This window comes from Pinus tabuliformis, chromosome X (genome assembly GCF_031772625.1).
Source record: "Pinus tabuliformis cultivar Carrire ecotype Pingquan chromosome X, CPIR1, whole genome shotgun sequence".
In the NCBI taxonomy this organism is placed as follows: Eukaryota; Viridiplantae; Streptophyta; class Pinopsida; order Pinales; family Pinaceae; genus Pinus; species Pinus tabuliformis.
In genome coordinates this window covers 1,242,623,010-1,242,646,743 of record NC_142308.1, presented here as the reverse complement: position 1 = coordinate 1,242,646,743, position 23,734 = coordinate 1,242,623,010, and positions in this window count along the sequence as shown.

The window sequence follows — 23,734 nt, the reverse complement described above, 5'->3', positions numbered from 1 at the left end:
CAGCTTGAAAATTCCAATAATGAAGTGACGGGTTGTCAATTTTAATTATAAAGAACGTACACGAACGATTAAGATATCTGAATCATATTTATTACGAAAAAGGGTTATCGGTAAAGTAATTTAATATAGTGTGAGTGGGCTTAATGATTAACCGCATGTGTTTACTTTTAAAAATTTACAGGTTCAAAACTAAAGGGGTAGAGTATGTATGCCTTCCTAGATTACAAATTGCTATCACACAACAGCGTTCAAATTTGGAAGAGCCTTATTTAGAGCGCAATTTTATTGGTTATCACAATATTATGAAATATTACCTAAATTATTATAGGTAAGATAATTTAATACAGTTTTGGTTATCACAATATTATGAAATATTACTTAAAATTATGAAATATTACTTAAATTATTATAGGTAAGGTAATTTAATACAGTTTTGGTTATCACAATATTATGAAATATTACTTAAATTATTATAGGTAAAGTAATTTAATACAGTTTGAGTGAGCTTAATGATTAAGAGAATGTGTTTCCTCTTAAAAATTTACATGTTCAAAACCAAAAAAATAAAGTATGTATGATTCCCTAAATTACAAATGGTTATCACACAGCAGCTTTCAAATTTAAAAGATCCTTATAGCACAATTGATTATCACGATATTATGAAATATTAGGTAAATTATTATATTCCCATGATGCAGAGACCGTTCAAAAAGATTTGAACGCAGGCCCATCACATCGAGATTCCGGGATAGATTTTCGTGCTGTGTCACAGCTTTGCTTTAGGGTTTTGAAAACTTTTTTGATTTCTAAAAAGATTTTCTCACCTCGTCGTATTCTCTTTTATATTTTCCTCTCTTGACAAACGGGCCTTCCATCATTGCCTTCCATCATCCATGATATTTTTAAGGAATCGCGTCACTTTACCACTTTCTCGTTTTACGTTTCTGCACGCCTCTTTTGCCCGGTCGAGTCAATAGGCCCATCTTGGCTTTCTCTGCGTTCTTTCTGTATATCCAGATTTGCTCTATGCAACCGCAAGACGTCGACGAATGAATCAAAAACTCATTGAAGAATGGTCCCCACTTTCCCCTGCGCGCCGATCTTGGCCTGGTCAAGTCAATACGCCTGTCTTCGCTTTCTCTGCGTCCTTTCTGTATATAGTGACTGCCTTACAATTTTCCAACTCACTCCATTATACGATTGAATCAAGAACTCGCTTCAATACATCGTTTCCGGATGAATCAAAAACTCGTTGAAGAATTTCCCCACTTTTTCCGGCTTTCTTAGCGCATGCGCACTTCTGACTCTGATTGAATTTTTGGTCTGTAGTGGCTACCAACCAATTTTCTAATTTTATAATGGCTACCCACCAATTTTCCAATTTTTTTTTGTTTTCATTCAAATCCGACTTCCACTTTTCCAACTAACCACTGTGTGCTTCCATTTTTCTTTCTTTGAATGTTTGGTTAGAAAGTTTAAGCTTATAATTCACTCCACCTCCAACTTCAACATCTCTCCATAAAAATTTACTAAACTCTATATAAATTAATTGATCTACACCATATATATGACTTATCATTGAGAGGGCTTAGGTTTTGAAGAACGTTGGAATCAGAAAGGGAGAAATGGCGCAGAGAGGTGCTGTTCTGTTTGTGTTCTTTCAGTTCATGGCGGTATATGTGGTTGCAACTTCTGTTAATTGTTCATTGACATGCAATCCATATTTCCATACTCATTGCAATTATGATCGTCGGCATCTGCATGACCAACAAGCTGAATTACCTGCTGTTCAACGTCAGGTTTCTGATGGTTTTGTTTTGAAAGGACGGATGCTGAAGAAAGCTCATCCTATTTCTTCATCGATGGACGTTCACGATAAAAGAGACCTGGAGGCTCTTTTATCCTTCCGAAATGCCATAACTTCTGATCCAACTGGATCGCTGTCTAACTGGACGATGGAGAACTCGGAGAAGATATGCTCATGGAAAGGCATCTGGTGCAGGCGAACCACGCGAAGAGTGGTGGCCATTATCCTTCCTCGATTAGGATTGGCAGGTACCCTTCCTCCATCTCTGGGTAACCTCTCTTTACTTCGCTCATTGGATCTTTCTTATAATAATTTCACAGGAACAATTCCACCCGCCCTGGGGCGGCTCAAAGCGTTGGGAGTACTTCGCTTCCGTTCTAATCAGCTCCGGGGTTTTATTCCACACGAGATTGGCCATCTTCAAGAGCTGATCATACTTGACCTAAGGTTTAACGTGCTTCAGGGGTCAATTCCAAAAGCATTGGGTAACTGTACACGCCTGCAATATATCAAACTTTCAGTGAACAACTTGACAGGCACTGTACCAATGGAATTTGGTCGTCTTGTAAACTTGGAAGAGCTCTACTTGTCTCACAATGGTCTGAGTGGTGGTATTCCAGCTTCTCTGAGCAACTGCACTTCTCTCCAAGGATTGTTCATTGGGTACAACAATCTCACTGGTCAAATCCCTTCTGTTTTGAGTTTGATTACGAATCTCTCTTCGTTGTACTTTCCATCCAACTCACTAAGTGGCCACATCCCTTTGACGTTAGGAAATTGTACTCAGCTATTGTCTATCGACTTTTCTAGCAACCACTTGATAGGAAGCATTCCAGTGGAATTAGGATTGCTGCATAAGTTAAAACGCCTATTTCTACAAATCAATGAATTAGGAAACACCATTCCTCCATCCTTAGGCAATTGTATTTCCCTCCAGAAATTATCCCTTCATAATAACCAATTGTCAGGCACCATTCCTTCATCCTTAGGACGTTGTACTTCCCTCCAAATATTATCTTTGGACAATAACCAATTGTCAGGCACTATACCGCCTGCTATATTTCAGCTTCATGATCTCTTGTTACTATCTCTCAGCTCAAATAATCTGACAGGGGGCATATCTGAAGCCATTGGCAATTTGAGTCAGTTGATGAAACTAGATCTTCATTCCAATAACTTTGAAGGTGAAATCCCCAAAACTATAGGAAAGTTAAAGGGTCTCCGTACACTCTCTCTATATAATAATAGTCTTTCTGGAAGTATTCCCGAGAATATCAGCAGTTTGGTTTTCCTTGGGGTACTAGATCTATCAGAAAACTATTTAGGGGGACTAATCCCCGAAGGCATTGGAAATTGTAATAATCTAAATGTTTTCTCTGCTCATTCCAATAACTTTGTTGGGACTTTTCCAATATCTTTGTCTAATTGTATCAAGCTTCAACTACTTGATTTCAGAAAAAATAGATTGACTGGTGAGCTTCCTCAAAACATCACAAGTTTTGATGACTTGAGAGTTTTGAGCCTTGGTTATAATAATCTCAGTGGTGTTATTCCTCAATGGATCTCAAATCTCATTAGCATGCAAGTATTGGATTTATCAAATAATAAATTTAGTGGAACAATACCATCTGATCTCAAGAGACTCAAAGGATTTGTAATCTATCAATCTTCTCAACTCAATATCAATTTTGATAGATTATATGAGGATTTGGAGATTGGGATGAAAGGTTTTGAGTATGACTTAGAATATGTGTTAGAGACAAATACAATATTTGATTTGTCTAACAATAATCTTACAGGAGTAATCCCTTGGAGCATGAGAAATTTGAGAAGCTTAAGATTGTTGAATCTATCAGGAAATCATCTTGGAGGAGAAATCCCTGCATGCCTCAGTAAAATATCTACATTGGAAGAGTTGGACTTGTCCAAAAATAATTTGAGTGGAGCTATTCCCCAGGAGCTCTCTGAACTATCATTTTTGGGGGTTCTAGATGTTTCTTTTAACAACCTGTGTGGGCCAATCCCAACAGGGACACAATTTTCTACTTTTAGTGTATCTTCATTCCAAGAGAATAAGTGTTTATGTGGGTACCCTTTGAAATCATGCAACCAAAATGAAATAGGAATAGGAAGCTTTGTCAATAAAGGTGGATGGTTGAATCGAATAAATGAACACATGTCATTGATAGCATTAGGGATGGGAATAGGGATTGGATTTTGGGGAGTGGTTATTGTGGTCATTGTATGGAAGAGAGCTAGAAATTGGGTGGTTCCCTCCAATAAACCGATACCTTTTTATGGAGTGTATCGCTTCCCAAAATAATAGATGGTGGAAGAGATTATAATGCTACTTAATTGTACTGAAAAGTTAGTGTAATATGTATAGAACAATCTTATTGATCTTGAATGTTACCTATATGGTGCACATTCAATCATAAGTACAATTTGTACAAGAAGTTAGTATATATGAATAAAACAATCTTATAGACTCTGTTATGATATTTTTACACACACTTATATATTTAAGAGTGTGTTTCCTTGTAAGAGGTTATAGATTCAAGTTTAGAGTATGTACATCTATGCAAAGTTTAGCAATCATATCTTTATTTGGAGGGGAGAACCTTGTCCCATGCACAAGGAGCCTTAATACAAACAAGAGGATGTTAAACACCAATTGAGTGTCTAGCTTGGCCATGCCCTTAAAAATAGATTATTATTATTATTATTTATTATCATCAAATTTAAAAATTATTTTATATATTTAGAATATAAATTTATTATCAAATATTATATATCTAAAAATATATACAATTACAATACATTGTAATATCTTTTTTATTTATCAGTTTTTATATAAGTTAAATTTATATACAAAAAGTATTTTTAATTAAATTAAAAAAAAAAATCTCATAACTAAATTGATTTCCAAATTTACATATATCTCACATTTTGTTTTTTGAAATATTAATTTTTTTGAATCATCATAATACATAACTAAATACACACTCACTTGTAATTCTTTTATATACAACTAAATACATGTGGGTATTATATATATATGTATGTTTAATATACATAATATAAATAAAGAAAAAATTATTTTAATTTGATATTTATATCATAAAAAATGTTTATAAATTTTATTAATAAAAATAAATTTGAAATATAATAAATGAAATGGATTATAATTATTATTTTTATTTTTATTTTTAATTGAATAAATATAATATTTTATTATTATTATTTAATTTAATACTTTATCACAAAAAATTTCCCATAATATTAAAATATATATATATATATATATATATATATATATATATATATATATAAAATTTGAATATAAATTTAACACCGCAGTAATTTAACACTCCATTACAACTTCCAAAATGTAAATCACTTTTCAAAATACAAACTAATTTAAAAATCAATTTAAATTAATACACATATATTTTAACCTATCTATTTGGCTATTCCTCAAACACTTCCTAACTTTTTAAAATCATATCTCACAAACTTATTAATTTTTAAAAGTTTTTTTAGAGACATTATTTTTATATTTTAAAGAAAAATAAAATAAAATTTTATATTTTATTTATATATACATTTATTAATAATATTATATTCTATTTAAATATAAAAATATTTTTAATATTAATTTTGAACTTTTATATAAATATTATGTTATTTTTTTCCGTTATACCTTAAAAAAACATTACATTACAATTATAAAAATTTATTAAAAACGATTGTTTACCATTATAAAAATATATGAAAAACGATAGTTTGCCGTTATAAAAGTATATTCAAAATAATATTTTATATTTACAATGATATTTTAGAGTTATAAACTAGCAATTGTCCCAAAAGATACAAAGAGAGGCCAATAGGATTATTAAATTGGAATTGTTGAATTTTTCTAGAAAAGTTAATTGGTTTGTAAAAAATCTTGTTTTCTTAGACTCGATCATTGTGTAATTACTTTTCTTTAGATGTTTTGTTTATATCTATATTACAAGGAACACATTGAATGTCTTATTTCATTTTAGAGTAAGTTAATTACCCAAAATGAAGAGGTTAAGTTAATTACCCAAAATCAAAAAACCTCTATAGATGGCCAAGCATATACGAAGAATACATCTCATTCATATGCAATACCAAATCCATCTTTTCTTTTCTCTGAGTAAAATTTCAAAAGCATGAACACATGCCATTTCATATGCACAATAAACCCAACTTCTGAAATTTCAATGCTTGGATGCATCGCATTTATATGCTACAGTAAACCCATATTTTCCTTAAATTTCAATCCATAAACACATCCATTCATGAGCCATAACAGAACCACAAAAAACAAAACAAGCCAAGCCTCTGGAGGCAAATCAGAGAATGGAAGTCAAATTTTGAAAAGCCGATAGTATTATTAAATTAGCATAAACAAAAACGAGAAATTAGCATGATGATTTGAGGTCTGAAACTTCAAATAAGGCCGCATAGCCTTGTGATTTTAAATATGACATTTTTTTGGTTGAAGATTGACTACCAACGTAACCCCAAGATCCTTGGCATATTTGATTTTCACCATGCTTTTAAATTCCAAATTAATAATTCATATTTCCTTTTGACACTTGTGCCTTCCATGTGATTTGTCAATATCGCCCAGTGGACAATTATCGCGCCCTATGCAAAAAACTTAAAACCATGTGAAATAATAAACAAAAACGGTTTAACCTTCCTTGCTATATCAAGAATACGGCAACACAGTTACGGCTCCCTGCAACAAAATAAGGTAAAAATGCCATGGTGCATATATACAGGGCAATACTGAACAAATTAATCAATTAATGTTAACCCTCATCTTCTACCGGCTTAATTGTTTACATCTACCTATTTACATGGGTCATCTCTATAAACATAGGTTCTGGACATTCAACTAATGGTATTGAGCAAAATAACAAGTAATTAAACAAGAAATGATCGAGTTGATAGAATTTGTAGAGAGTGAACTGAAAATGACTAAATAATTTCTCTATTTGAGAAAAGAAGAATCACTACTCACCTTACCTAATAAAATGAATGCTGCAAAGTGGTGTACGAACATCCTTTTGCACGCGTATTATTGTCCTGCGTGTTCATACTACAGGCTATTGTAATCAAGCAAAATGTGATCTCTTAATGATTTTGACTACTTAAATGTACCCATAATCTCAAGGCACCTAACTCAAAAAAGAAAAAAATATAAATTTATATTATTTAATAAAAATGCCATTTAATAAAAAATCAAACTAATGTTAAATTTATTATTATTAAACAATAGAATTATCACTTTTATTACCTAAGTCCATTCCAAATCCACTTAACCAAGTTTAAACTTATATTTTTTAAAATTAAAATAGCAAATTTCTAACGAATTACCTGAATGAAAAATCACAAAAGGAGAAAAGAATAAATAAGAAAATGGGACGTTCAATGAATGCTTAGTCCACTCAGCGAGGTTCATTGCAATTTAGTGTATACTTTGTGGATTGTACATACATCTAGTTTAAAAAGGGACTTTATCCACAAGTTGCGGTGTTGTGTGGCGAAATAGCTCGGGGCTCAAATTTACCCAAAATTCAACTTGATTGGTTCAAAATAAGAAGAAACAATTTTATTATTTTAAGAATGAGGTGCACTGAAAACCAACTGTTGGATGCTTCGACAAGGTCGCAGGAAAATCCAACAAAGGACCGTGGGCGTTGCATTAATTCATCAATTCCACGCCCTTTCTTCAAGACATGAGACATAATCACTACCAAAAGAGGTTATTAAGCTCGGAGAGCATCTACACCGTCATTTGGGCATCCGACGGTTAGAGTAATTTGGCGCCCTCTACACATGAGACCCTAATCAAACCCTAGCCTCGCCTACCATCCGAATCGGATATAAAAACAGCGGCAAGGTTGGGCCAGGCATCCATGATTTGGTTTTTGCAACTCTCTCTGAGCCATCGAAAAAAGGAAAAGGGAAATAAATAGAAAACCCACGCTAAGAGGTCAAATATTGGCGGGGATTCTTCAGATCTGCAGGGGCTCTGATATATACAATTGGGTCCAATTCCATATTTCCTCGAATTTTATCCATCATGCCCAAAAGGCAATGTCAAATGAAATTTCCTCAGATATTTTCTCTCTCAATATTTATATAAAAAGGAAAAATAAGAGCAGGGATTGAATAACGCACACTAAGAAAAAAGATGGGATGAAATTCAAAATTGTTATATACGTAATACGACCAAGGGTGAGAGCTAAACAGAGAAAAGTAGGGTAAGGGCTTAACCTTCATTGAATGGATAAAAGCTACAAGTATCATCCCCTTGGTCCGAAGATGGATGGAGAGAAGCTACCATGTCTGATTATTTTGCGATACATGTTTGACCAACGCAGGTTGAGTGTTTTCAGTCTCAATACAGAACGTAACACCAATAGTCTATTGCTTTATCCCACCTCGTTATGCCACCCCCCACTTTACCTTCATAATGAATCGAGCTCCATCCCTTCCAATATGCTTTCCATTTCGATAGTCTGTTTGATCGACCCAGTCATGAAACCTTAAACAGATTCAGAAATCGAAGCTTTTCGTCCTATATCATCCCCCATGGCGAACTTTTCTCTTCCCCATGGCGAACTCTTCTCTTCCCGTGTTGCAAAATTAATAGGCAGGGCAAAACCATTCAACAAAACCGGTCAAATAAAATAAAAGCACTATCTCTACCGTTAAAGCCTTTGCGATTTTTCCATGGCTTCACCGTAATAAAGAAATAATGGATTGAAACTGTTAGAAAAAATTGGGTTCCATGCATAGCCATTATTTACCACGCTGCTTTTCCCTGTACAAATTTATTAGTTAAACCCATAGATATTGAAAACCAAAAGCATACCTACTTCTATCCATAAAAAATTTCGAGAATTTCATTCCAATGGATCAAAAATTTCATCTCTATGGATTCTTCTGCTCAACATAACAGCAACAAAATAGAATAGCCAGGATAAACCATGCAAACACTCTTTTAAAAAAACATAAATTAAATTCAAAACAGAGAAAAACACAACGAAAATAAAAGACTGTAAAATCCAAAATGCATGGCCATGCAACAAAGAAAATAAACTTGAACAAGAAACAAGGCAAGCCAATGCAATGCAGAGTATTGAAGAAAATGATGAGATGAAAGTGATAATGCTCCGTGAGATGCTTAATACTAATCAGTGCTTGACAAAAAACAGGGAAGAATAACAGTGCTTGCCAAAAGAACAACAACAACAACTAGCAGGGAAAAAGCAGTGAAAATATCTTCATGAGTAACATAAAAGAATGAGAAAACGCAGTAAGGCAACAAAACCGATATTTGGAAAAAGCAGTCACACTTCAAATCAATGATTGAAAGTGTCTCACCAGATCCAACAGAGCATGGTAAAAGTGTTGACGGTTGTTGATGCATAAAAAAGCCTATCGACCTAAAAATATATTAATAAATACAAGGTAAAAATGCGAGTAACGATAGTACCCATAAAGAACGATACTGTACAGTTATAAAAAATATTTAAAAAATGATACATTACCGTTATAAAATATATTAGAAACGATGGTTTGCAGTGATAAAAATATATTAATACTTCAAGGTTAAAATGTGATCAATAATAGGACCCATAAAGTGATTAATTTGATCTTTATACATGTCCATTAAAGTAATTTATCCATATCTTTCGCATGAATTTGCACGAGTGAAGATCAAGAACTAAATAAGCTAAATAAAATATATTTTTAAAATTAATCTACAATTTAGGTTTTAGATAAAATTTTGATTATTAAAAAAATTAATAATAATATTTTGTTTAATTAAATTGTTTTGTAAATTTGGCAGGACTACATCTTTAACATATCCAATATATCATCTTAATCCACGGGGAATTGAACCGATGACTTCACATCAAGTAGTGTCTTAACAAAGCATCCTATCACAATGTATCCAAGACCACGTTGAATTTGGTCAATTAATTTTAATCATTAAATATTTTTTTTAAATAAATAACTTATTAAAATTAAAATTTTCAAAAATAATATTTAATAATACATTTTACTTCAATTTTTTTTAATAATTTTTTATTATCAAAATAATTTAATAATAATTATAATTTGGTTATTTATTTTAGATGGTTGCTAGGGTATTATTCTAACCTAGATAAATTCCCTACAATGACTACATCAAGGGACTAACAACCATTAATTGTGTTCCAAACATATTAGGGATACTAAAATCAAACTCTTTGACAAAAATTCCATAATGAGGGTTCTTGTAGTGGTTTCTAGGTATTGTTAGTGTTTAAGAATTCAGGCTTCTATGATTCATAATGAAGATGATAACTCTTCTGGATTAATCACAACATTGTTTTAGGGGTCAACATTTCGAACCCTCAACTGTGGTTCATCATTAGGACATTGTTAGTGTTCTTAAGCTTAAGACAGTACAATGAAGTATTAAGTCTATAGCTTCTCTAGTATAGAATGTTTAGATATCAAGGCCCATTTACAATGTATGGAATCTACTCGTGGTATTGATATCCCACTCAAAATCTTTAAAAGAACCCTTACCAAAATCACATGTGTTGGTTCAAGGATTGTTCAGGGTGTTGAATCCTTTTTCTTTTTTGACAGTGGTTAAGGTTTTGCAACCCATTTTTAATGTAGAAACTCTTGTAATGGTGTACATGTATTAATCTATTGCAAATGCCCCATATAAAGGCATTTTGTTGTGGTTTGCAAGTGCTTTGCATGATGATTGAGCCTAATAAGTAATGTTCATGTCATAATTCCTCTAGCCTAACCATTGTACTTAAGCTTAGAAAGGTTCATTTATGGATTGATCCCCTTGTCCACCAACTAATGATATTCAACCCTTACCATTTTTTATTACATAAAACATATTTTTGGCACCCATATCCTGTTGGGATGATAAGAAACCTATCCATCAACCTAAGAAGCATTCCTAATGTAAACCTATGTGATATATATATATATATATATATATATATATATATATATATATATATATATATATATATATATATATAGATATAGATGAGAGCATGTGTTATGGTTTAGTAATAATTCCTTTATCTATATAGTATGTGAGAGACATCCTATAAAGGTCTAAGGTCAAGGTTTGAGGTTGCTTTTAAGTTATATATTGAGAAGCTTCATGGGTTGTAGGTGTCTTTCATGGTACTCGAGCATCATAAACTTTTTTTAAGAACCAATGCCTTTGTTTCCAAAACCTAATATTGGATAGATATTGAGACCCATTCTTGGTTCACAACTAACCTAGTCATGATGGCCATATGTCGCTGCACATGAATGATACCAGAAAAAGACTTATATAAGTTATAATGATTTCAATTCATTCATTTTTCTATATCTGTAGAATATTATTTTTAAATGGTACATTGGACCCTTAGACCAAACAATTCTAAAGGAAGTAATTTGTAGAAAAAGTTTATGTAAATAAGTGCAAAGTGCAAATCTTCATCATGATAGATGAAATGTATCCACATATCATGGTATCTTCTCTCCTCATTTTCCATAGAAACAATATAAAATACAATGATCTTATTGAATCTTATATTTAGGTTATGTGTTTTATGTTGTTTCTATGATCTCTCCTACCTACCATTATTATCTACATGGTTTCTCTAATTGAATATGAGAAATTAGCCATAAATGAATATAGTAATTTAATCTTGGAAATAAAATTAACACCTCAGATCATATAATTTATTGGTCTAGAAATACCATGAGTTTAATCATAATAGTCATATAATAAAAAAAATTATCGTAATTGTGAAAATAAGATCCATCATTGCTAAAAAAATATTAGTTTAATCTAAAATCTTTTACTATTGAATTTACATGTAATGAGAATAAAGGATATTTGATCATAATAGTCATATAATTAAAAATATTATCACAATTGTGAAAATAAGATCCATAATTGCTAAAAAAAATCTTAGTTTAGTTTAAATTCTTCTATTATTGAATTTACATGTAGTGAGAAGAAAAGATATTTGAGTATGTAGTGGGAAAAATGTTACTCATGAATTTAATTTACTAACTTTTCCATTCAAACAAGATTTCAAACTAACTTATTTTATGCCTACTTATCTCTATGATCTTTAAGCATGGAAATTACCTTACTTCCAAGTGGTCCTCAATAGCATATTCCTAAATTCTTGTTATAATAGTATATCCCATGTTGCCCCACTTTCATCTCATTGGGTATCTAAATGCGAGGGAATAATGTGCAATAGCACCCCTTCATATGCATTTTGTGGCTTCAAGGAAAAACTCAATCTAGAAGGTGGGTACTTCCACTTGTACTAAAATGTTTTGAACAATATTATCACAGTACAAAAACATTTTTCAATGAATCTCTAGCTAAATTTATCTCAATGGATTGATGGTGCATGGTGTTTCCATTTTAATTCATTTAAAGTAGAATAAGAAGAATTTGCACGATGGTTTTGGTGGTGACTAGAAAGCCAAATAACATGGACTTTTATTTTATGTCAACCATTAGAATGGCATACTAAACAATGGGTACCATGATCTAAATATTATTGAAAAAATAATGGAATAAGTGAAGAACAAGGATAAACTACTTTCCTTCACATTTATTAAACAGAATAACCAAGGGAGAAAGACAAGTATTGATGCTTTCATTCATTTAATAGTTAGTGAGATAGAAAATGAAGAGGGAAGATTGATATTCTATCTAGATCTAGTATTTAACGTAGGTAGGCTTAATTTTTATTATGAGGTAAACCTAATATTTTTTTATAAAAGTGTTAACTACAAGGGTGAGATCTATAAAAATGTTATTTTTGAGATAACCAATTTACAATGTTATTTACCATGGTTGCTTCCATTACCAATTCTATTCCTTACATAATTCCTTCAAAGAGAAAGGTAGAGAAGAAAGATAATGATGTTTTAGGTACATATTTAGCATCTAATGTCCTGTTTGTTCCATTTCACCCTATTTGGCTACTAATTTCAGCATCATAATAATATTGGAGTGTATTTGAAGCCTTTAATATATTTAGAAAATGAAAATTGATTTAAATCAAAATCAACATTCCAATTTAATTGCTTTAACTCAAAGCTTTAAATTTTGAAAATATACATTAAAACTATTAAATATATATTGAAATACAATTATATTAATATAAATTAAACCGCTTATAAATATAATTCTATTACATTAAATTTTGATAGATACTTATCCCCTCTTTCCAATAATTCAAGAGCCAAAATAACTAACCTTACTTATAAACACAATTGTATTACATTAAATTATTTGTCTTTCTTTCCAAATACTTAGCCCCCTTCCCAATAATTGAGGATCCATTCTTTTTAGTATATACTCAACCTGATCTTGGTGTAATTGCATTTCTATTATCTGCCTTTTTAACTCCTTTGGATGTGTTAATGTTAAAAACATTATATAAAACAAGGGAAACTGTGTAGCAGTAGTCCCTGCCGACATGCAACTTCAATGGTAGATCCAAAACTCAAACACCAATAAACATTTATAATTTTTTATATTTTAATTAGCGAGCTCGGATAGCAAAAATACATGCTAAAAATTATATTATTAGTACGGATGAAGCCCACCAAACTATTTATATTTTACCAACGCATATAGCGGAGAAAATTAAAAATAAATTAAATTACTCAATGCGTGGCTTTTATATATAAAAGCATTGATTTCCAGGATCTCAGAACAAACACTGGCTCTGCTTGGTCCATCGAAGGCGTGCAATTACATGTTACCTTTTCTCTTTATCATGTCCCTGTTAATGAGGCGAGTTAGTCACTGAAGAGAAGGGGCCAATAGATTGCACAAGCCCTGTTGTTCGACCTTACACATTTTGACCACTTGTCGATCAACTCAATCTGCAATGAGATATGGTTCTTGTGCATCATATTACTTATTCTCAAGATTTTTTTTCTTTCTTAAATAGGTATAAAGGTGTCCAATGCCTAACAGTGTCACTATATATATATATATATATATATATAACGACATAACAGCTTCTCCTTTTAGTTATAATGTATATATATACATATAACGACATAACAACTTCACGTGCATTCTAATATGTGTGGTTTATCTCATCAGTATTTCTTGCATTCAAGTCAATACAAAGCCATAAAATGATAAATGTTGAAGGTATACCTCAATATCAAAGGCCTTTCATGAAAGGTGTATGTACATTCATTGACTTCATTTCAATGTTGAGTTTCCAGATTCTGGAGCACTTTCCCGAGAACAATGTAAGACATTGGAGGCTATCATACCACCAACTTTTCATGAAAGGTCATTTTTACATTCATTTCAATGCCGAGTTTATTCTGTAGAGCTATAAAATTAGACAAACGCCTGAAACAGAAAGAATGTTTAGATTTCAACAGACAATTATAAATGTTAGATGAATGCCTAAACAAAAAGTAAGTTCAAATTTCAAGCAGTCCTATGACAACAGAGAGAGAAGAATAGATTAAGAGAAATTGTCGTTAACATTTCTGGAATCAAAGAGGAGTTTCATGTTATTAAACAATTGATGTGTCGTCGAACTCATTCATGACAGAATTCATTCATTGTTAGATTCACTTAGACAACAATTCTTTGAGTTTCATGTTATTGTACAATTGATCCTCGATCAAACTCATTCATGACATAATTCATTCATTGTTAGATTCACTTAGACAACAATTAACTTGTGATTAAATCAAATAACAATGTTGAGGTAGATATACAACAAAATGAAGATAAACGGAGAGAATTTTTAGGGGGAGATATACATGTGTCATTGATTGGAGAGAGTTGGTTATTCCCCATAATGATCAACAATGAAAATTAAATACACCCTACAAACAGGGGAAAGGTTCAAGGTGGAATAATCGCATCTAAAAAACAATGAAGTAGAACATTATAAAGCATGTAGTTTAGGACATAATTAACTATTATTTATATATATATATATATATATATATATATATATATATTTATTTATATTATCGAATTTATATAAATTCTTGTGTTATTTATTCAATTTATTCATTCAGTTAAATGAATGAATTTATAATAACGTAGGAACATTCATTGAAATTTGAAAAATAATATTGAGAAAAATAAAGTGAGGAATATAATGAATAAAGTTTGAAAAATAATATAGATAAAAAATAAAATAAGAAATATAATGAACAAAAATCTTGGTTCAAAAAACATGTGGGGTGAGTGCATGCAAACTCACATGTTTCAAGTTTGGCTTAGTTGCTTTCTTTGCATTACACGCAACCATTTTATGTTTGCGAGGAAAACAAAGGGTTTTCTTAAAAAAAATGAAGAAAAATAATGCTGCTTAGTCGCATTGCTATCAATTGGTTTGGCTCGAGCAGTCGAAGCACCACACGGTGATCCTTTTTCCTTGACATTGGACGCCGGACCACTCAGTGATCCTTTTCCCTTGACATCGGAAGCCGTGAGATGATAGATGTTCTTGGGTATTTAGTAAATAGAACATTCATAAGGTCGATTCTTCCATTTCCATTACCACTTCGTCCGCCGAGTGAGTGAATCGGAAAATCTGATACTATTGCTTCTATTCTCTATTATTGTCCTTTATAATTCTTAGCTTAGATTTCGAAGATGTGAACTCCCCCTGGAGCTGAAGTGAGGTGTTCAAAATTCATAGCCCACTTAATACAACCTGTCCTAGTCTCTTGGTTCATAGCCAACCCGTTATCCTACTTACTGTAACCTGGTTTCATTGCTAACTACTTCTAGTCTCTATGCTAGATAGAATGATGATCGTTTGTTGTTGTTTTAGTGTTTAATAGTGCAATATCCTCTTCTATGGTATTATTATTTGTTTGAGTATCTAATCCAATCCAATATCAAAGGAAGGTTCGGGGACACTCTAAGAATTAATAAGCCTTGTATGCTGCAGGATCTCAATCTATAACTGGTAGCTATGGATCTTGCGCTGGAATTGGATTTGCACCTGAATGAATCCGCTCGGACTGTTTTGACCACCTTAGCTGATACCTTAGCTGCAGGATATACTGCAGGGACTATATCTAGAACCGGGCGAAGGAAAGCTGGAACTAACAAGGATGCTAGGCAAGGTAGTGGTGGGGAAGCTGGGGCATTCATGGGTTATGGACCTTTAATAGGTTATAGGTTCTACAACGTGAAAAAGAGGATCTAGATCTCGATTCGTGCTTGGAATTGGATCAGGGACTAGGTCTCGATATCGTGCTTAAACTATTGCTTTTGTTTTATTAGTTTTTTCCTCTCTAGCAGTGACCTATGCCTCTGGTTCTCGGTCACCTATGGCTCTAGTTCTCGGTCAATTAGCTTGGATGCAAACTCTCAATCTCCATCTCGATATCAAACACCTATGCCTACGATCCTCGGTCAATTAGCTTGGATGAAAACTTACAATCTCCATCTAAATCTATCACTGGTAGCTATGGATCTTGCGCTTGAATTGGATTTTCACTTGAATGAATCCGCTTGGACTGTTTTTTCCACCTTAGCTGCAAGATCTACTGCAGGGAATAGATCTAGAATTGGGCGAAAAAAAATTTGGTCCTAACAAGAATGTTAGGCAAGGTAGTGGAGGGGAAGCTAGGGCATTCATGGGTTATGGGCCTTTAATAGGTTTTAGGTTCTGCAACGTGAAGAAGAGGATCGGGATCTTGATTCGTGCCTGGAATTGGATCAGGGACTAGGGACTAGGTATCGATAGCATGCTTAAACTACGACTTCTACTTTATTAGCTGCTACCTCTCTAGCAATGACATATGCCTTTGGTTCTCGGTCACCTGTGCCTTCGGTTCAAGGTCAATTAGCTTGAATGCAAACTCTCAATCTCCATCTTGATATCGGACAAGGTCGGTACCTACCTACGATAAAAAGTCTTTAGACCACTCAAGACGAGGTAAGCAGTACTAAGGTACGCATCATCCAAGCTAAGGCCAATGGGAAGTCCCAGTAAGCATGTAGTAACCTCCTCTTTTGCTTAATAACCCATGCTATTTATTTTTAGCTAATTGGTTTTTTTTAAAACATACCCAGCTTAGTCCATAAAAATACCAAGCTAAGTCAGTAACAAATTTTAGTCCATAAAAATACCAAGCTAAGTCAGTGACAAATTTTATTTCAAGAATTGTAGTGTGAAAATATGAAGAGCTGCATTTTCATAATATTCTTTTAATTAGGAAAGAGGAAGTATAAGTAATTATTCTTTGTCTTTATAGCAATTCCATTCTCTATTTCCAGGAAGCAATAGAAAGGAGCGTTATAGGAGTTTCTAAATTACCTTGATCATTGGTAGTAGGTCATTAGCAAGGAGAAGGATGACATTTAGGAGCTTTCTAAAACTTCATTAACTCAAACTATCACTTCAATTGTATCTCTCGTTAGATAAAGTGCAATACCTCTTGTTGACGAAAATTATATTATACTAAATCGGTTTATTTTTTTTCCTACAGTCGATCTAATTTGATATAGGCCAAAAGTATGTACAAGAATATAGGAGAAAAAATATTCATGGTAGTTGAGGAGATGAAAGGAATGAAATAGGTGATCCATGCACCCACGAGAAATGAAGAACAGGATGACTTACATTGTGATAGAAGAGGAGCTTTTGAGCATATTCAAGGCCTTCAGGTCTTTGAGATGACTGTCAATCTATTTCCAGGATATATGTTAGATTGACTTTGCATAATCAACAGAAACAACAACAAAAAATCATTATAAGAATGAGCGAGCCATAAAGATATCTCTTTCTAGCATTTTTTTGATGTAGGTATATAGTCCGCTACATTTTTAGTATGCACTGAAAAAACGAGTAAGAAAAATCCCATTATAAGAATGATCCAACCATAAAGATATCTCTTTTTAGCATTTTGCTGATGTAGGTACATTGTCCGCTGCATTTTTAGTGTGCCCTGAAAAAACGAGTAAGCATAATCGATGATTGCAGAATCCTTGTGCTTCTTATTACAAGCACACTAACGTGGGGTTAAAGTTGACTGCACATCTACCTATTTTTCCTATGTTTGGTAAGTTTATGTTACCCAATTTGAATGAATAGCTTGTTTAACCAGCTGGCTTTTTTCCATTTGGTTGTTTTTTCACCATCTGCAAGTCGTTGTTGGCATATTCTACTTCAAAGATCTTCTTTTGAAATTCTCCTCAAGTGTTGGTATAACCAACAGTTCTCCCTACTATGGGCAAGGACAATTCTCATGGACGTAATATGGGAAGGGAGGTGGTAGGGGTAGCCTCAATGAAAACCTCCACAACCTTCTCCGCCTACCTCATCGCTGGCTTCTTCAACTTGATAGAACCTTCTCCATTTTCATTTGCGCGGTTGCTACTAGCTTCTTCTCCCTGATAGAGCCTTCTGCCCCAAAAGGGTTGTTGAACTTTTCTTCAAGTGCCTACAAAACACGGCTCTTCTCATAGAAGAGCAAAAGATCAATATGGCTCTATTATGGTTATTCACTCACAGAATTTATGGTGGAAACTGGAGGTGGCAGGTGGCTAGAGCTATTATCACCAGGTGGCTAGATCTATTATCCCCAGCAAAAATGGCAAGTTGTCATAAGCACCGACCCCGACCCGAACGTGACCCGAATCATAACATAGTAATGTAATGAATATATCTCAAACATTTAACATTTAATGTTTCATATTTAATGCTAATTTAAATTAGCATTACTTTAAGTGCTTGATTCAAAAAGTTTGGATATAGTTTCTGAACATTTTCAGTTCCTTTCAGAGTTTGGATATAAAATAACTTGGATATCAAATGTTTCCTTGGGATATGTCAAGGTTCCAATAAGAGGTCCAAACAAAAACTTTGGGTAAATTATCGTAAAGTCAAATTGGCACCCACAAACTTTGGATAAACTTTGGTAACACGTGAATTTTTTTAGTCAAATAAGTAATTAAAGGCCAACAATCTAGCGATCGCTGGAGTCCTTGCAATGTCGAAGGCAAGGACTAATAAAGTGATTTTGTTCATATAAAACAAAACAAGAAGAGTAATAAAATTGGGGACTTTTATAATAATTAATTTGTTTATCACATTATTAATATATTATAAATTAAAAATTAAAACATAAAAAATTAAAGATGGGAATGACAAAAAAATATTATGGAATGCTTAATTGAAAAATAGGGAAAACATTATTTAATTGGAGGTCAAGTTTTGTGAAATCGTAGCAAATGTACAAACACTGCACGAAAAATAATTTTAAAAATTTGAGGTAGAGAAAGTATGATAAGTTCATTTCTTATTGCAGAAGAAGAAGAAGATCCAATGTGCTTTTAAAAATAATATCCAACTAAAAAATCAAAGTGTTTTAACAGTGTGAAGAAGTCAAAGTGCTTTTAAAATTAATATCTAAGTCAAAGTCAAAGTGCTTTAAAAGTGCATAAAAAGTCAAAATGCTTCAAAGTTACTTTGAAAACCAATCAAATGAGAAAAGCACATATTCATCATCCGAACATCTCTTCGATAAAAAATTGATATCTTTTAATACATGGATATGCTAAACAAGGGCAACTGCGTAGCGACAGTCCCTGCCTATAAGAGACTATGCATGCATTCCACGTAGTTGTGGTTCCATTTTGCATGTGAGCTTCCGGTCAACTTCCATCATGCATGTGTGCCACTTGTATCCGGTATCCATAAGGAATCAGAGATTTGTAAGGTGTTGATCTGCGAAGAAGCCAAAGTCCTCCCTGGAAAAGTGATCAATATATCAGAATCAAATGTCTCAGTTTTCCAGAAGACTTTGAAGAAAATTCAGACAGTGCTTCGAAAACTCCTAAAGAACCTGGCAAGAACTGTGTGCCAACTGTTTGTAGCGGTAGTCCATTATGTTTCTGCATTGTCTCTGCTATAAGGCATATCTTAAGTTACCTTAAAATAAATTTTTAACACTACCATAAATCAACCAAAAGTATGAAATATAGGTACATAATTTTAAAAAATTCCAATCTCACTCACGAAATGCCTCATGCGATAACACCAGTCAAACAGAAACTCGTTCAATTCCATTCACCATTATTTTAAACAAGCATTAACCAAGACTTCCCTCTAGATATTCTGAATTTCTCTACATCGAGACTCGATTAATATTGACTTATAAATTTAGTTCATTGAAACCTACGAAGCATCCGATAATCATAATTTGTCCATATTTCAACAACATGGCCCTACTTTTAATAAAAAAATCCTTGATTGCAGAATGTCAATTGAAACTGGAGATGAAACTTCCAATAATCATATTTTTCTGCATATTTCAACAACATGACCCTGCTTTTAATAAAAAAATCTTGATTGCAGAATGGCAATTGGAACTGGAGACGCCTACGGGAAAGGCTGTCTACCTGCAGCAAACGAAACGAATTCACTTGATTGGGAAGGCTGAATCTTCATTGGATACGGAAAGATGTTAAACACGTTATAAACCTAATACAAACTATACAGTGAAAATTATAATTCCAAAAGACATGAAAAATATCGCATAAGCCCTACACTAAATCTTGGTCACAACCTTTCAGTGACCTGAAATAAATAAAGCAAAGAGAGTATTAAACACAAGAACGTGGTATCTAGAGTGAATTCAAAGATGCAGTAACCATGCAAGTAGCCAGGAAAAGATGGAATTCGAACCTAAAAATTCCAAATAGGAAGCTGGTTAGCCCAGCCTATGGCCGAAACAAGCAACTTTAAATGAAAAGAGAAAGAGTTTGGGTTGCAAGAAAACTGACCCGTGAATACATTTTTGAAGTCGGCCATAATTTTTGTACCTTGCATATAGAGTAAACTCAGATAAATTAATATAAATTTACATCTTTTAATATATTTACTTATTTATTTAAATAAAATATTAAATCTTAATAATTGAAATAAAATATTAAAAAGGTAAAAGAGTAAAAAACTTTTGGGTAGCATGCCTGGCATGCATGCACCACGTGTGCACTCTACCTGGCGTTTTTTCAATACAACAACTACTGTGTTGATCCCACAACTTCTCTGATCGTAAATTCTCCCCATGATTCCTGAGTTTTATGTTCAGGGACTTTCCTGAGTCTGATATGTTTCTCATGGTCACTTTATATGATTTCTTCCTACTGTTATATGCAGAGATTGACCTAATATGATATAATTTGTTTTTCACTTGTACATCCTTTCATAATCTCAGAGAAATGGATGCTGGGAACAGTTCAAGTCAGATAATTTACTTTTCCGGGTATGAAATGGAAGACCAGGAGGCTGGAATCAGAGAAATGGATGCCGAGAACGATTCAAGTCAGCTAATGAACAGTTCCGGCCATGAAATGGAAGACCAGGAGGCTGAAAACATGAAAGAAGGTTCCCTGTTACATAGAAAAGTTAAACACTACCGCAAAGGCTGCATGGATCTTGTTCAGCCTACTCTCCTTCGAAAGGTATGGCTTACAAAATCAATCACCTGTTCTGCTGCAACAACATTTTGCAGAACACTCAGAATCCAGTCGCAAAGATTTACCCACGAGGACAAACACTTCTTCGATAACAGAGTAAGTAGTTTATCCCATAGTGGAAGCAGCAGCTAAGGCAAAGAATCATACGATGCTCAGTGGTAGTTTCTGTAAGCTCTTGCATTTATTGGCTGGGTACTGCAAATCGAACCCCATTTATAATTACGATTGCCTCAATTTTTCGTTACTTTGTGTTTGTCTTTGTGTCAATTTTTTGCATGTCTATGCTTGTTCTGTTCCTGGTAAAGGTTGCTTGGTGGGCTTGCTTATCCAAATCCTTTGCGTCATGGTTTCAATCTCAATTTTTCGCATGTCTATGCTTGTTCTACTCATGGTAAAGGTTGCTTGGTGTGCTTGCTTATCCAGATCCTTTGCATCATAGTTTCAAGATGCTTAGTTCTATATTATTAGGGGGTAGTTTCCTGCACACGAAAACTATAACTGGAAACTTGCAATAGGCTGCTTCATATTTGGCAGAAATTCAACGCTGAGAGAAGGAAATAAATAAACACAGAATTACATTGCATCTACAACTCTAACCAGGGGTTTAAACTAGTAAAACCATGAAAAACTCGGAGGGATACAGAAGAAGTTAATCCTTGAACAGGAGTATGCACAGAACTATGCTTTACAGAATTTGGTCACAGAGAAAAACCCGGCTCCACGGGGACCTTTAGGAACTTAATTAGGGTTTGTCACCCGGATTAATACTTCTGAATTGGGGTTTGTCACCCGGCTCCAGGGGGACCTTTAGGAACTTATAAATGAAATATTGAGGTGGAACGAAATCAACGGGGATTTGAGGTAGGTTCAATGGGAATTCTGCCAAGTTAATTGGATCCAGGCACTTCAAAGAATGTTTTACAGTGAAAATACTTTTGCTGCGGCAATTATCAAACTTAAATATAAAGTTAGTTTCAAAATTGTAAATGACATAAAGAACTACATAAAAACACATAAATTGGTGTTTGAATGAACAAAAACGTCTGATTTAACATAGAATTTTTTATTGCAAATATATATTATTTAGGATTATCTTGACAACTCAATACTGTGGTGTACTAGTGTATTTGCATTTCCTGCAGCATGATTATGTATTTTCTTTGCTGCAGGTAGGGCTATTTTCTTTTATCAAGAGGATTGGTGTGGGTTGAAACAGCTAGAAAAAGGAAATCTAGCTGGATATTTCATTCATATACAGGAATGGGTTAGTATATTGCTGAACTTTCATTAAGCGCACTTGCTTTCCCATCGTTACAACCATTGTAAGAATTCACTGCTTACCTTGAGATCCCTCGGCAGGCTGTTCTCAAACAGAATCGACATGAACCAGGACATGTATGCATTCATTTAAATCTGGGGATTCTGTAGGCTTTGGTAGCAGAGGAGCCATGGCTGCATCGGTTCTCTGCTTCACCAGTTGTAACTTGTGCCCCCATTTCTGAATGGTATCGCCGATTTCCTTGGCCTTGAAGTTGGTTTGTCGGAGACTTCTCTGCGCTAAAAGAGCACCTTCAAAGGTCGAGAGATCGAACCCATGACAATTCTCTGTGCTATGGAGCTGCAAGTTCAAATAAGAATAGCATTAACTGTAAGCTCAACTATTGCAAATAAGAATAGCAGTAACTGTAAGCTCAACTATTGCAAGGAACAGATATTGCATGTATTGCTTATTGCATGGAACGAAGACGGGACAGGAGATAGAGGAGGTGACAAGTGGCCTGAAGAACATGCAGGTGGCATGCAACTGCCACTGGAAGTGGAGGCTTAAAAACTTTGCATAAAATAGTTCAAACGCTTTGATATAAAATCACAGAACTTTGGATAAAATGGTATTGCCACAATTTTCTTGCATCGGGCCATGTGAAGCCTCTAATAAGAGGTAGAATGCTTTCAAACTTAAAACTTTGGCTAAAATTTAAGTGAATAAAATTGTTACGATTAAACTTTGGTTAAAATACAACAAACCCAAAAAAAAAACGGGTCAACTGATGAATTAATAGGCGGTCAAACGTTCGATCGAATGCTATAGTCCCTGCTATGCCGGAGGCAGGGACTAATAAGATAATTACACTAAATTGGCAAACTCATGCATTAAAAGAGATTATTGAAACATTATTTAAGATAAAAATGAATGGGATAATTTTTGTAATAGAATCATTGACATAATGACGTTTACTTGGTTTTCTCGGTTTGGTTGAAATAGTTGTTTAGAAAAAAGGAAAAGCAATTGTGAAAAATATTTAAGGAATGAATAATTTTTAAAGAGTGATGTTTAGAAT